The following is a 17,170-nucleotide window of genomic DNA, read 5'->3' on the forward strand; positions in this document are numbered from 1 at the left end:
GAACACTAATGGCACTAATTCCATGTATGCTCTTCTTCCTGGGAGTGCATCCCAAGCACTAAGTGAGGCAACAGTGCATGTAAATGTCATTATATGTTAATATTAAAGTAGGGAGCAAGATGAAGAAGTTTGCACAATCTCAGAATAAGTAGTAGAACATAGATAAGTGACATTTTATGGTCCTTTCTTCAGACACCGCTCTTCAGAATAGCTGTGTCTAGTAACATAATTAGAAATTTAAAGTAATCATTCCCCAAACAACTTACCAGAGAATAAATTATTTCAAATGTTTAAAATATGATAATGTATGAGTGAGGATATTATACAAACTTTGAGGTCATTTTAATATTTTATTTCAGAACAGCTATAACTCCTATGAACCTAAGCCTTTCTCAATAAGTTTTCTTCACAAAGGAAATCCATACATGATACAAATTCATTATCTTGAAACAAATATCTTTTAATCTGGTTTAATATATTCCTGAGGGGCTTTGAAGGGCCAGCAAACAGCACGTTGTTTTTTCTCTCTAATTCTTGGAATTAATTATTGCCTTAAATGTTCAATTTACGTTTTATTTCAAAGTGCATCTTATTGTGTTTGGTTTTCCTTTTCTTTGTTTTAAAGGTACAAGAGATTCTATTCCATTTTCTCAAACTGAGGCTGAGAATGGAGAGCTATCTGAACTGCCTACACCAGCAAGGTCTGCAGAGCTTCACTGCAGCAGAGCTAATACCTCTGAGACAGTCAGAGAGGTCCTTTTGGAGCACAGTATTGATCAAAAGGATGAACAGACACTGGTATCAGCAAGCTATTCATTTTGTGATAATCAACTCTTTAAAATCCCTTTAATCAAGTGTTTAAGGCATTACCTGGTAACAGATTGGATGGCAGTACTTTTATTGCCTTGTATGTAAAATTAGTTCAATTATCAACATCTTAAATGGCACATATGCAAATACTGGTAAACCTTCCATGACTGCACCTTTCTTTATGTTAACTAGTACATAATACACACTGTAGTTTTTGTAAATTTAATTTTATTTGATACTTTATTTAAACTTTAAGTAATTCAAAAATGTTTTTCAAAATTAAGAGGCATATAAAATTATTCACCTTATATTGTCAATCCAACAAACCCAAATTACATTGAGGAATTCATTCTTAAGAATCAAGTGGAAAGGTGTAAGCTTATTTGTTATTATTGTTTCAACAAAAAAGCAAAATGCAGAAAATGGAACTCAACTGAGCTTCAAATCCAAAGTTTTTCTCGTGTAAATAATTTCCTAATTGGAAACATCTGCCATTTATTTTCTGATTAGTTACATACTTGGAAGTAATGTAATATGTAAGGCAATTGCCTTTTGGTATGCATACTGATTGAAGGCTACAAATAATTAAAATTATGGTAAGATTTTGCTTTTGATACAAATGAAAAACTATTAAGCTGGTTAAATGGTAGTGAATGATTTCATTAGTGAACCTATTGGATATACAGACCAGTGGACATTGAAAAATAGCTGCCGGTTTGAATTAATGAAACCTTTTTATTGGAAAAGCCCTTTGTAGGAATGGGTTAAGTAAAGAAGAAATGTGTTGGGCTTCATCATCTGTTATCCTGTGGCCTCAATGTGTTTTTCTTAATTTGGATTTATAGCAGGGACCAAACAAGGAATGCCTCTGTAATTTGTAATTTCTTTCGGATTTGGTTATTTTTGTATCTGTAAGAACTGACATTGTACAATAAATACTTTTGGTATTTTCTTTTCAGGACAACAGTAATGCTAAAGCTATAGCAGCACAGTTTGCAGTGTACAGAAAAGAGGTAAAATGTTGCAACTGAATTTAAAAAAATGTTCTTATTACTTGTATTAACAATCAAATGTGCCTGCTTTTGAAAATATACTGTAGCAGAATATCTTATATCTCCATTGCTCAATTAAGTATATATTCAGAAATATTTACACGGATATTTCAGCTCTGTTTTTAGCATATTTGTATGCTAAATTGTATATAATGTTGCCAGTCACAATATGATTTTGCATTTGTGCAATTCTTTGCTGAATATTTTAACCCAGCTGATAAAGGAGGAGGTGGATAGTAGTGGAAGGATCTTCATTTACTGCACTTCCTCTGTGACTGAAGTGCTACAATGTCAACCGCTGTGGAGTGTTTTTGCTACACTCACAGCAATAAAATCACACACAAATATTCAAAAACAGCGTGAAGTATGTATATTTCAACTGCACTAAATAGTTGAAACATTTTTCTATGATTCCTCGTATCCCAGTGCAACATGTGAGTTAAATGAAGAGTAGCAGCAAATTCATGGAAAGGGGAGAAATTTAAACAAAAAAGGACATCTATTGTATAGACACCAAAAACCTGGAGTAACTCAGTGGGACAGGCAGCATCTCTGGAGAAATGTTTCGGGTCGAGACCCTCCTTTAGCAGTGACATCTATTGTATAATGAGTTATAAAGAGTTCATGGGAGGGAATAGAAAGCTATCTGTCCAAACCTCTTAAAAGATGCATAGAAGATATGAGAATACCAAAACACTGAATGAAGAATGTTTCTATGGGGAGAAGGCAGGAACAGGTTACTGATTGTGGATGATCAGCCATGATCACATTGAATGGCGGTGCTGGTTCGAAGGGCCGAATAGCCTACTCCTGCACCTATTGTCTATTGTCTATAGTCTATCTATCTAATAAATCTGCAGAAATTTAGCCTTTTGCAATAAATCTCACTGAATAGTGACCAGTTTATCCTAGCCCAATGTCTAATCTGGTACACCTACACTATCTCAGTTTCAGTTGAGATCAGACTCAACCAAACCAAACCAAAGGAATCTCCCACAAGAGGAATAGACAGATATTTCTCATTCTGTATGGTCCAATTGCTTACGTGTATCTAATGAACCTTCAGAGTGATTGATGATGTCAGTTTAAAATACTATCCCACCTTCCATTCTACAACCTCCAGGACTGTTGTGGAGACATTCTTCGTGTAATAGTACCTATGACTGAGGTACAGTGAAAAGCTTCTGTTATGTGCATTTGTATTTTCTGTACTCTTTTACATTAATTCAATATTAAGTGCATCCAGTTCTAGATGGACACACCTCCTTTTCCCCTTCTCATGCTGTCCTTTCTATCCTTGGCGTCCTCCATTGCCAGAGGGAGGTCACACGCAAACTGAAAAAGCAGCAGCTCATATTGGTTTGAACATAGAAATCTCCCGTTTCACGTAATACCCCGCTAGCCCTCATCTATTTCCCTGTCCGCCCTCCCACTCTGGTATACACACATTTCTCCCGCCATCTCCCACCACGCCGATCATCTAGTTTCTTTCCCCTCCTCCGTAAATGGTGAGAACAAAGGTAATACGACTGATAGGATGAGATAATTAAATAGAAGATTGTGTTTCTTTATGTTATTTCAGTTTAGTTTAGTGATATAGCGTGGAAACAGGCCCTTCAACCAGTGATCCCCATACACTGGCATTATCCTACACACTAGAGACAATTTACAATCTTTTACCGAAGCCAATTAACCTACAAACCTGTATGTCTTTGGAGTGTATGAGGAAACCGGAGCACCCAGGGAAACCCACGCAGTCATGGGGAGAATGTACAATCTCCGTACAGAAAGTACCCATAGTCAGAATCGAACCCAGGTTTCTGGCATTGTAAGGCAGCAACTACCACTGTGCCACCAAACCGCCCGTTATGTGTTGCTAATAGCAAAAGGATATTGGCAGCAAACCCGGCTATACAAATAGAATGAGCGGTTCCTCTATAAGCTCGGATACTGTCTGATTCACCTCCACCCCATTGCGAACAATGAATTTTGTCCATGGCAATGGTGCTCTATAATACTTATTCCTCAAACACTAATCAGATATTCACTTTATTATTTATTAGTTCATAAATTCATTAGTTCTCGTAGCAGAATTAGGCCATTCAACCCATCAAGTCTACACCGCCATTCTATCATGGCTGATCTATCTTTGCCTTTCAACCCCATTCTTTTCCCTTCTCGCCATAAATTCTGGCACTGTTACTAATCAGGAATCTGCCAATCTCTGCCTTAAAAATATCCATTGACTTGGCCTCCACAGCTGCCTGTGTCAATTAATTCCACTGATTCACCACCTTCTAACAAGAAACTACTCCTCATCTCCTTGATGGAAAATATACTGGCTGGAATTGAAATTGAACCGTGGGATCTTTTGCATTTGCCTGAGAGGAAACCAGTCCTCAGTTTAATACTTCATTCACTTCATACTTAACACGTCTCTGATGACAGAGAAGTCGTTCACTATTGCCCTAACATGATGGCCTAGTTATGTATGAAAGTGGCCCTTGAACCCATAACCATCCAACTCAGAAATGAGTGGACACAAACTGCTGGAGTAACTCAGCGGAACAGGCAGCATCTCTGGAGAGAAGGAATGGATGACGTTTCAGGTCGAGACCCTTCTTCAGTCTGAGATGCTGCCTGTCCCACTGAGTTACTCCAGCATTTTGTGTCTATCTTAGGTTTAAACCAGCATCTGCAGTTCCTTCCTACACATTAAATCATGAGTGTCGAGCAAATCTAAACTTCATGGCTCTGCAAACCTAATCATCACAAAAGCTGCAGTGAATATGTATTTTATAATGTGTATATTTATTTTTTGCTGCTTGTCCCCATGTCTATTAGTTTTTAAAAAACAGTATTGAATCTCATAATGGTTTCTCTGGTTGTCAAAAAGTTCAATGAAAGATAATTTGGTGCACATTTTGACTGTCATTTATCGATGATACCTTTCTTGGTCACAGGCTGCTGCCAGGTTTACAGAATTGCAAAATGAAATTTCAACGATGAGAGAAAATTACAATCAACAATTAAGAAAACTGCAGGAACAGATCAATAGAAAGATGCCTGGTTGGGAATCGGTGTGTATATTTTCTCTTCACTCCAGCTAAAGACACATTTAAGGTGGAAATGTACAACACAAAAGGGCAATAAACAATTGGTGCAGGAGTAGGCCATTCGGCCCTTCGAGCCAGCTATCTTTAAGAGCTCTATCTAACTCTCTTGAAAGCATCCAGACAATCGGCCTGCACTGCCTTCTGAGGCAGAGAATTCCACAGATTCACAACTCTCGGGGTGAAAAGGTTTTTTCCGCATCTCCATTCGAAATGGCCTACTCCTTATTCTTAAACTGTGGCTCCTGGTTCTGGACTCCCCCAACATCAGGAACATGTTTCCTGCCTCTAGCGTGTCTAATCCCTTAATAATCTTAATTGCTTCAATAAGATCTTTCTAAATTCCTGTGTATACAAACCCAGTTGCTCCATTCTTTCAATATATGACAGTCGCGCCATCCTGGGAATTTACCTTGTGAACCTACGCTGCACTCCCTTAATAGCAAGAATGTCCTTCTTCAACCTTGGAGACCAAAACTGCACACAATACTCCAAGTGTGGTCTCACCACTGCCCTGTGCAACTGCAGAAGGACCTCTTTGCTCCTATCTCAACTCCTCTTGTTATGAAGGTCAACATGCCATTAGCTTTCTTCACGGCCTGCTGTACCTGCATGCTTACTTTCAGTGATTGATGTACAAGGACACCGAGATCTCGTTAAACTTCCCCTTTCCTAACTTGACACTATCAGATAATAATCTGCTCTCCTGTTCTTGCCACCAAAGTGGATAACCTCATATTTATCCACATTAAACTGCATCTGCCATGCATCTGCCCACTCACCCAACTTGTCCAAATCACCCTGCATCCTCATAGCATCCTCCTCACAGGTCGCATTGCCACCCAGCTTTGTGTCATCTGGTGTCGGTCTCGCCGGTCGAGTCTCATCGCTAGGATTGGAGCCACCGACCTGCCCGCCGCTCAGACTGGAAGCGTCGCCTGCACTGACAGCTTCCAATAGGGTGTACCTGTTTTCATTAGGTACAGCATCCGGGGTCTCCTGCACTCCACGTTTACTCCCCTTTGTCACAGTCACCCACCTTCGATCTTCCTGTATCCTTGGCGTAACAACCTCACTGTTAGCATAGCTATACGATGAGAAGGGGAAAGTTTAAGGGAGATATGTTTTTTTTTACACAGAGAAAGGGAGGGGCCAGGCGCGCATTGCCAGGGGTGGTGGTGGATACTTTTAAGGTGCTTTTAGATAGGCACATGGTAGTGCAGGGAATGGAGGGATATGGATCATGTGCAGGCAGGTTTAATGGCGCGGCCCTGTCCAGTCGCCGTTGTGGCAGCTCCGCGAAAATTGTGTGTGTTTTTAACTTTTATGTTCCTTTTTAACTTATTTCTAAGTTCTAACTCCCTCGTACTAACAAAGTATGACAGGGAAACCCTCTTAAATCTAAACTCCAGGGCAAACGGAGACTTTTTAAACTCTGTACTCACTGATCCAGCGTGGCCAGCAGAGATCAGCAGAAGCTGCTGCAGCAACAATGGGAGCTCGGCTGCATGGAAAACCCAGAGAAAACATCGAGGGAAGCGGGGGGGATTCGGAATAGGCTGAAAGCCCAAGCCTTTCGTCCACCTCTGCCCAGCATTCTTCTGGCGAATGTCCAGTCCCTGGAAAACAAGCTGGATGACCTCCTCTGCCTGACTGAAACATGGCTGACCTCGCTGATTCCGGATCAGGTAATCTGCCCAACCGAGTCCTTCACTGTCCACCGTGCTGACAGAACAGAAGCATCTGGGAAATCCAAGGGTGGAGGAGTCTGCTTCATGACCAATAACAACTGGTGCAACCCTGGAAATATCAAGATGCTTTCCCGTTCCTGCTCGCCGGACCTGGAGCACCTGACGATCTCATGCCGCCCATTCTACCTTCCCCGGGAGTTCGACTCAGTGATCGTCACAGCCGTCTACATTCCACCGCAGGCGGACACCGACGTGGCACTATCGGCCCTACACGATGTGCTATGTCGACATCTAAACAAGTACCCGGATTCGGCTATGGTGGTGGCTGGAGATTTTAATAAATCAAATCTCAAGAAGGTCATGCCGAACTTCTACCAACACATCACGTGTGCCACCAGGGGGGAGAGAACTTTGGACCACTGCTACACACCGTTCAGGAAAGGCTACAAGGCCGTTTCACTCCCTCCCCTAGGAAAATCTGACCACGCTGCCATTTTCCTGTTGCCGGAGTATAAACAGAGGATAGTTCGGGAAGCGGTAGAGACGAGGGACGTAAAGCGGTGGTCCGACCAGTCAGAGGCCATGCTGCAAGATGCACTGAGCGATGTCGACTGGAATATGTTCCAAGCAAGTTCCAGTGACGTCAGTGAGTTCGCGGAAGCAGTCACGGACTTCATCGCAACAGTAACCGACAACATCGTCCCCACGGTAAGGGTAAGCCCCTTTCTGAACCATAAACCCTGGGTAGACAGGTCTGTTCATGTGGCCCTGAATGCTCGCACCGCTGCCTACAACTCGGGCCTGGCATCAGGAAACATGGACGTCTACAAGGCAGATTCCTACCGACTGCGAAGGGCGGTGAAGGACGCAAAGAGGAGGTACAGAGACAAGGTGGAGTTACAGATGGAGCAGCAGGACACCAGAAGCCTGTGGCAGGGGCTACGGATTGTAACCAACTACTGGAGCACCCCTCCCTCATCCGCAAGTGCCGGCACCTCCCTAGCTGATGACCTGAACTCCTTTTACGCACGTTTCGAGAGGGGCAACACCACCCCAGGTCTGCCGACTATCAACAATACCGCCAGCGGGCTGGCTACCGAAGCTGAAGGGAGGAATGTGCACACATTCTCGCTGTCCGAGCACGACGTGAGGAGGGCTCTGACACGGGTGAACACGAGAAAAGCTGCAGGCCCCGATGGCATCTCGGGGCGAGTACTCAAGTCCTGTGCTACGCAGCTAGCTCCAGTGCTCACTACATTATTCAACCTCTCCCTGGACAAGTCCGTGGTCCCTGCCTGCTTAAAAAAATCTATCATTGTACCGGTACCAAAAAATGTCTCCCCAGCCTGTCTGAATGACTACCGTCCGGTGGCCCTTACCTCGGTAGTCATGAAATGCTTTGAGAGGCTGGTGAAGAAACACATCTGCGCCTTCCTCCCTCGGAACATGGACCCGTTGCAGTTCGCATACCGTCCGAACAGATCCACGGACAAAGCGGTCTCCCAGGTCTTGCACACCGCTCTCTCCCATCTGGACAGCCAGAAGGGGGGCTACGTGAGGATGCTGTTCATAGACTACAGTTCAGCCTTCAACACGATAGTCCCCACCAGACTGGCCGGGAAGCTAATGGAATTGGGGCTCAACACCTCCCTGTGTGCCTGGGTCCTGGACTTTCTCACCGCCAGGCCCCAGGTAGTCAAGATGGGAGGGAATACATCGAAGTCCCTCACCCTGAGCACAGGATCGCCCCAGGGTTGCGTCCTCAGCCCCCTATTGTACTCCCTGTACACACATGACTGTGTGGCTAGGTTCAGCTCCAACTCAATAATTAAGTTTGCTGATGACACTGTGGTGGTGGGCCTGATCTCAGACAACGATGAGAAGGCCTACCGGGAGGAGGTGGCTGATCTAGAACTCTGGTGCCAGGATAACAGCCTCCTCTTGAACATCAAAAAAATGAAGGAGCTGATCATGGACTTTAGGAGGGCACATCATCCGAGGACGTACACTCCATTGAGGATAAATGGGGATCCTGTGGATAGGGTGAACTGTTTTAAATATCTGGGATTCCACATCTCCGAGGATATGACATGGGCATCACATGCCTCAGCACTCGTGAGTAAGGCAAGGCAGCGCCTCTTTACCACCTCAGGCAATTGAGGAAATTCAGAGTGTCTCCGAGGATCCTCCAATGCTTCTACGCAGCGGTGGTGGAAAGCATCTTGTCCGGGAACATTACCATCTGGTTTGGGAATTGCTCTGCCCAGGACAAGAAGGCTCTGCAGAGAGTAGTGCATTCGGCAGAACGCACTATGGGAACTTCACTTGCCCCCCTGCAGGAACTATGCATCAGAAGGTGCAACTCCAGAGCCAACAATATCATGAGAGACCCCTTCCACCCCTGCAACGGACTGTTCCAGCTGCTACGGTCAGGCAAACGCCTCCGTTGCCATGCGGTGAGAACAGAGAGGTTGAGAAGGAGTTTCTTCCCAGAGGCCATTCGGACTGTAAACGCCTATCCCACCAGGGACTAACTCTACTGAATGTTTTTCCTTCCATTATTTATTATGTAAAGGTATATGTGTGTTATGATTGTGTTTATAGTTTGTTTGGTTGTTTGGTTGTTTGTCTTTTTGCACAAAAGTCCGCGAGCATTGCCACTTTCATTTCACTGCACATCTCGTATGTGTATGTGACAAATAAACTTGACTTGACTTGACTTGACTTGAACTGGGCATCATGTTTAGCATTCCTGTGCTGTACTGTTGAATGTTCTATGTTCTACGGCATTTTCTAATGCTAAGAAGACAATTTGCAGCAGTAAAGTATCTTGCATTACGTTAAAAGTATAGTTTAAATTGTTTAAATTGTTAAATTGTAGCTCATTTCACCCATTATTTAAAGGGAACCTTTTACTCGGTATGTCATTTCATCAAGTATCTCTCATCAATCTGAATTCAAATAATCATTATTGAGTGCGCATTGGATTTTGCTCCCACCATAGAGTCAAGGCTTCCTCTGGGTGGTCCCGTTTCCTCCCACATCCCATTGATGTGCGGGTTTGTAATTGAACTCTGTAAATTGCCCAGTGTGTGTAGGGAGTGGATGAGAAAATGAGATAAAGTAGAACTCGTGTGAACAGGTGATTGATGGTTGGCATGGACTTGGTAAGCCGAAGGGCCTGTTTCCATGTTGTATCTCTAAGCTAAACTAAAATATATTGTACCATTTCTCTATTTTCCATATTTTTTTTTTAAATGCACATTTTGGCTGTGCTGTCTCAGATTGTGGGGCATTTCCTTGCAAAGAGTGAAATACTGATTGAGAAACCAGTCTACTGGTGCTGTGGACATTAGCACCACCAGCGACTTGTTACAGGGCAATATTCTCCAGGCCCTGTGGGAACAAGATGACAGCCGAAACCATTGTTCAGGTAATGAACCGCAGCACAAAGGAACTTAATGAGTGGGAGAAAAATGAATTGAAAACAAGAATCAAGATTGTTTTTGAGAATAGTGTTGAGCAATAAATAATTATATATTTTAAAATTTGCAATATTTAGAAGAGAGTCTTGAGACAGAATAAAAGTTAATTAAAACTAGCTGTTATTAATAATGCCAAAAAACGTAATAATTTAGAAAATAGTTGTAGGAGAAAAAGGCCAATGTTGGGAAAATGCTGAAGTGTACCTTAAATCTAAACATTAATTTGGCAGTGAGGCAGTAAATTGTGACTCGTGATAAAAATGAAATGCTCCCATTTATCAAGCTGTTCCCCATTAACCCAGAATCTATTTGTATTATTCTAATTAAATAGGTAATCAATTCATGCCAACTAACATGTAATTTATAAAGAAAGTTCCTATTAACCAAAATCCTTCAACTGACAGGATCTGTATATCTATCAAAAAAAAGAATGGATGTTTAGTTTTCTTTATGATTCACTTTATGGAATACAATCTCCAAGATATCTATTTTTATTACGTAAACGAAAGCCTTTAAAGAGCATATTTAACAATAATGATTTCCTTCAGTGAATGAATTGTATTACAACAAAAAACACTTAGTTGGGAAAAATTGAGGAAATATGGTTGAAATAATGGGGTCATTTAAATACCATGTGTTAAAATAACTTGCATGTCTCTGCAAGTAAAATAGAAAAATGAATTTCATTTGACTAACCACCCTCACTAATATGCTGAAAGTGGTGTCATTGATTTTCTAACATCATGCTTATGGCAGAAAGGCTCTCCCAGCAAGTGTCCAGATCACAGATTTAAGCTGATGCATCATATCATTTTCCAGCCGCAATTTATCAAAAATCCAGGTACTGTTCACACCTGTATTGCCTAAAGTATTTCTCAAAAGGTGAAGCATCCTGAACATAAACCCCCAGTCGGAAAACAGAGACTTGACATTTTAATTTAAAGGAGAACAGTTCCTTCTGGAGCCATTTGTTTTTTTTGTTTGTTTTTTAGTGTAGGGGCCCTGTCCTGTGCGGGTATGGCTGCCCAACTTGCAGCTGTCCGTCTTTTCATCTCTTTTTTTAATTTTTAGTTAGTTGAGTTTTTGTTTTCGGAGTTCTAGCCTTTTTTATGTGGGGGTGGGGGGGTTTGGAAAGGGGGAAACTGCTTTTCAGGGTCCCTACCTGGCCGGAGAGGCGGCTTTTCTCCAGGCAGCACCTTCGACCCGTCCTCGCAGCCTACCAGCGGGCATGGAGCGGCGTTTCCTGAGGGGACCGGCCAGATTGTCGGCTTCGGCGGCGGCACAGCGCTGGAGCGCTATCGCGGAGCAGGCGCTGTCTTGCCTGGGTCGCCGCGCTGGAACTCCGGTGAGCTGAGACCGCACGTGAACATTGCGGAGCAGCGGGATTGTGGAGCGGCCAGCTGCGGGCGGCGACACTGAACTTTAACATCGGGAGCCTGGGATCTCTCGCCGAGATCACCAGTGGTGGAGCTCCATCCAGCGAGGCCTGTTGGCTTCGGAAGCCGCGGTCTCCGGTTAGGAAGCGGCCGTTCCAGGCATCCCAAGCTGCTGAGAGGATTCTCCCGACGCCGGAGCACCATCACCCGGCGAAGAAGGGCCTGGAACATCGGCCCCCGTAGCGGCGACTGCGGAGGCCTCAATAGGCCCGACTATGGGTGGACATGGGGATGTGGACTGGACTTTGTGCCTTCCCCCACAGTGGGAACCATTGTGGGGGGATGTTTTTATGTTTATGGTTAAATTTTTTAATGTTGTGTCTTATCTTTATCTGTGTGCTGCATGGCAAGTCAAATTTCACTACATCAATTGGTGTATGTGATAATAAATGTCCTTTGTATCCTTTGTATCCTTTGTAGTACTTTCAGTATCTCCATAACTGTTAGGGTAGACACAAAGTGCTGGAGTAACTCAGCGGCTCAGGCAGCATCTCTGGATAGGCGACGTTTCAAGACAGAACCCTTCTTCTGACGCGAAACGTTGCCTATCCATGTTCTCCAGGGATGCTGCCTGACCCGCTGAGTTACTTCAGAATTTTGTATCTACTGTATCTTTGGTATAAACTAGCATTTGCAGTTCCTTGTTATTGAATAATTAAGAGACCCTGCACACCTTTGCGCAATTACAGAAGTCCCGAAAATCACACTGGCTTTTCATGGATGTCATCCTAAACACTTGGATGTGATATTCCTGCAGTTTCCCAGCCATTATGCCAGGAAAATCTGCCTGGTGTTCCAATGCCAGGTGTAGTTTGGCAGGTGCTCCACAACTTCATTCATTGCAATGGAGAGGAATGGCTAAGAGTGAGAGAAGTAATTTTCAGATAGTTCGTGTCCCATTTTATTGAGTTAACTTATGTGCAGTTAATTGCCTTTAAGTATTCCCTGTAGTTTGTGCTTCCATTTTTTTTGTGTTAATATTTTAATTGTGTAATTAATTTAAATCATTTTTGATAGTGTTTGAATGAATTGGATGTCACGGACATTTAAAGTTATTTCATCTTTGGGCCATGGTAGTCAGTGTTCTTTCGGTAGTTAGATGGGAAGGCACTGCATTGCACAGAGCCAGAGGTTTAACAGACTGTTGCCTGAATTAGAGGATATCAGCTACAAAGAAATGTTGGATATACTTGCATTGTTTTCTCAGAAGCACTGGAGGTTGAGGGGAGACCTGATGGAAGTAGATAATGCTACGTGAAGCATAGATAGGATAGATATTCAGAACCCTTTTTCCAGGGTGGAAATGTCCAAGACTAACAATGTCGGAAAGAAGGGGATGAATATTCTGCAGCGTGACTTTAGAGAGCTCGGAAAAATGCTGAAAAGCAGGACATCCAGGGTTGTTATCTCCGGTTTGCTTCCAGTTCCTCGTGCTGGCGAGAGCAGGAACAGGGAGATACGGGACCTGAACGTGTGACTGAAGAACTGGTGCAGGGGGCAGGGATTTAGATTCTTAGATCACTGGGATCTGTTTTGGAGTAAGGGGGAGCTGTACAAAAGGGAAAGATTGCACCTTAACAGGGGGACCAGCATTCTGGCAGGCAGGTTTGCCACTGCTACACGGGTGGTTTTAAACCAAATAAGGGGGGGGGGGGGGGGGGGGGGGTGTCAAATGGGATAGTCAAGGACGGAGTTAAAGGGAGAGTTAATGACCCCAGAATTAACAGGAAAGAAAGCTCACAAAGGGATAGGAGAGTATGGCCAAGTGTAATAGGGATCGATGTGAAAGGTGAGATGCGTAAGGAATTAAAAGCATTGTAGATGAATGCACGAAGTATAAGAAGTAAAGTAGATGAGCTTGAGGCTCAGATAGAGGTTGGTAGATATAACATTGTGGGGATTACTGAGATGTGGCTGCAGGAGGATCGGTCCTGGGAACTTAATATTCAGGGTTATACATCCTATAGAAAGGACGGGCAGGTGGGCAGAGGAGGGGGGGGGGGGGGGTAGCTCTGCTGGTGAGGGATGGAATTCAGTCCCTTGTGAGGGAAGACATAGGGACTGACAAGGTAGAGTCACAGTGGATTGAGTTGAGGAATTGTAAAGGCAAGAAGACACTAATTAGTGTTATCTACAGACCCCCAAATAGTAGGCTGGATGTAGGGTGTAAGTTGCAGCAGGAGTTATAACTGGCATGTAACAAAGCTAATGCCACTGTGGTGATGGGGGATTTCAATATGCAGGTAGACTGGGGAAATCAGGTTGGTTCAGGACCCCAAGAAAGAGAATTTGTAGAGTGCCTCCGAGATGGATTCTTAGAGCAGTTTGTAATGGAGCCGACCAGAGAAAAGGCAATTCTGGATTCAGTGTTGTCCTATGAACTAGATATGATAAGAGATCTCGAGGTAAAGGAACCGCTTGGAGGTAGTGATCATAATATGATTAGTGTTAAACTGCAATTTGAGAAGGAGAAGATTAAATCGGAAGTGTCAGTGATGCAGTTAAACAAAGGGGACTATGAAGGTATGAGAGGGGAGCTGGCCAAGGTAGACTGGAAAGGGATCCTAGCAGGAATGATGGTGGAACAGCAATGGCAAGAATTTCTGGGCATAATCAGGGAGACACAGGAGCATTTCATTCCAAAAAGGAAGAAAGATTCTAAGGGGAGTAGGAGGCAACCATAGCTGACAAGAGAAGTTAGGGATAGAATAAAACTAAAATAAAAGATGTATAACACAGCAAAGAGTAGCCGGAAGCCAGAGGATTGGGAAACTTTCAGAGGACAACAGAAGGAAGCAAAACGGGCAATACGGGCTGAAAAGATGAAGTACGAAGGGAAGCTGGCCAGGAATATAAAGAAGGACAGTAAAAGCTTCTTTAGATATGTTAAGGGAAAAAGAGTAGCAAAGTCAAATGTGGGTCCCTTGAAGGCAGACACGGGTGAAATTATTGTGGGCAACAAGGAAATGGCAGAAGAGTTGAACAGATACTTCGGATCTGTCTTCACTAAGGAAGACACAAACAATCTCCCAGATGTACTGGAGGAGATGGATGCAGAGGATTTAAGGGGTTAGAGGAACTGAAATAAATTTTCATTAGGCAAGAAATAGTATTGGGTAGGCCAATGGGTCTGAAGGATGATAAATCCCTTGGGCCAGATGGTCTGCATCCCAGGGTCCTCAGGGAGGTGGCTCTAGAAATAGTGGATGCATTGGTGATCATTTTCCAATGTTCAATAGATTCAGGATCACTTCCTAATATTATCCCAATTTTCAAGAGAGGAGCGAGAGAGAAAACGGGGAATTACAGACCAGTTAGCATGACTTCGGTGGTGGGAAAGATGCTGGAGTCAATTATTAAAGAGGTAATAATGGGGCATTTGGATAGCAGTAAAAGGATTAGTCTGTCAACATGGATTTATGAAAGGGAAATCATGCTTGACTTCTGGAATCTTTTGAGGATGTGACAAGTAAAATGGATGAAGGGGTGCCAGTTGATGTAGTGTTTCTAGACTTTCAGAAAGCCTTTGATAAGGTCCCATACTGGAGACAGGTGAGTAAAATTAGAGCACATGGTAATGGAGGTAGGGTGTTGACGGATAGAAAATTGGTTGGCAGACAGGAAGCAAAGAGTAGGAGTGAACGGGTCCTTTTCAGAATGGCAGGCAGTGGCGAGTGGAGTGCCGCAAGGCTCAGTGTTGGGGCCGCAACTGTTTACCATATATATTAATGATTTGGAAGAGGGAATTAGGAGCAACACTAGCAAGTTTCCGGATGACACAAAGCTGGGTGGCAGTGTGAACTGTGAAGAGGATGTTAGGAGGTTGCAGAGTGACCTGGACAGGTTGAGTGAGTGGGCAGATGCGTGGCAGATGCAGTATAATATAGATAAATTTGAGGTTGTCCACTTTGGCGGCAAAAACAAGGGGGCTGATTATTATCTCAATGGGGTTAGGTTAAGTAAGGGGGTTGTGCAGCGAGACCTGGGTGTCCTTATACACCAGTCACTGAAAGTTTGCTTACAGGTACAGCAGGCAGTGAAGAAAGCTAATGGGATGTTGGCCGTCATAACAAGAGGATTTCAGTATAGGAGTAAAGAGGTTCTTCTGCAGTTGTATAGGGCTCTGGTAAGACCACATCAGGAGTATTGTGTACAGTTTTGGTCTCCTAATTTGAGGAAGGGCATTCTTATGATTGAGGCAGTGCAGCGTAGGTTCACGAGATTGATCCCTGGGATGGCGGGACCGTCATATGAGGAAAGATTGAAAAGACTAGGCTTGTTTTCACTGGAGTTTAGAAGGATGAGGGGGAATCTTATAGAAACATATAAAATTATAAAAGGGCAGGACAAGCTAGATGCAGGAAAAACTTTTCCCAATGTTGGGCGAGTCCAGAACTAGGGGCCACAGTCTTAGAATAAAGGGGAGGCCATTTAAGACTGAGGTGAGAAAAAACGTTTTCACCCAGAGTTGTGAATTTGTGGAATTCCCTGCCACAGAGGGCTGTGGAGGCCAAGTCACTGGATGGATTTAAGAGAGAGTTAGTTAGAGCTCTAGGGGCTAGTGGAATCAAGGTATATGGGGAGAAGGCAAGCATTGGTTATTGATTGAGGATGATCAGCCATGATCACAATGAATGGCGGTGCTGGCTCGAACGGCCGAATGGCCTCCTCCTGAACCTATTTTCTATGTTTCTAGAGGCTTTATGGTGAGAGTGGAAAAGTTAAAAGAGATGTGCGGAACTAGGTTTTTACCCATAGGATGGTGGGTGGCTATAATGTGTTGCCAGGAGTGGTGGTGGAGGATGATACAATAGTGCAGTTTAAGAGGCTTTTGGATAGTCAGATGGATATGGAGGGATATGGATCATGTGCAGGCAGACAAGATTAGTTTATCTTGGCATCATATTTGGCACAGACATTGTGGGTTGAAGGGCGTGTCCATTGCTCTACTGTCCTATGTTCAAGTTCTATGTTCTATGTTATAAAGAGGGTGGAGCTAATTTCATTGCGAAGTTCCCACTTGGAGATCTGGTTAAGATAAGAACAGGTTTATCGGGTAGTCAAATGGCAAGCTGCTCCAAGGAAATTCTGACCACACTTTCAATTATGTTAAACACAATTTTCTCAAAAAATTGACCAAATACAATGAAAACAATAACACATTTTTAACATGTGCAGGTCAAACGTTAAATGAACCACACAGTGGTGTTCAGTGATGGTTTGTTTCATAGGGTGGAATGTGCTTATGCAAACCGGAGAAAGGTATTGCAAAGTGAACTCCAATATTCCACGTTAAGAATTTGAACAGTTCAAATTACCCTTTGCAATCTAAATGGGAAAATTAGTAACATTTTTTAATGCACGTCATGGTTTCAAAAATGCAGAAGGTGGCACTGTTTTCAATGTTTTTCTCTGAAGAGATCTATAGGTTTTTGGAACAAGGGAGAAGGTATATTCCGTTACTGTGAATGATGCCTGGATTAGGGGGTATTAGCTTCAGGGAGAGGTTGGACAGACTTGGATTGTTTGCTTTGGAACGTTAGAGGTTGTGGGGAGAACTGATAGAAGTATATACACCTGTGA

This window comes from Amblyraja radiata, chromosome 3, assembly GCF_010909765.2.
Source record: "Amblyraja radiata isolate CabotCenter1 chromosome 3, sAmbRad1.1.pri, whole genome shotgun sequence".
NCBI classification, from domain to species: Eukaryota; Metazoa; Chordata; class Chondrichthyes; order Rajiformes; family Rajidae; genus Amblyraja; species Amblyraja radiata.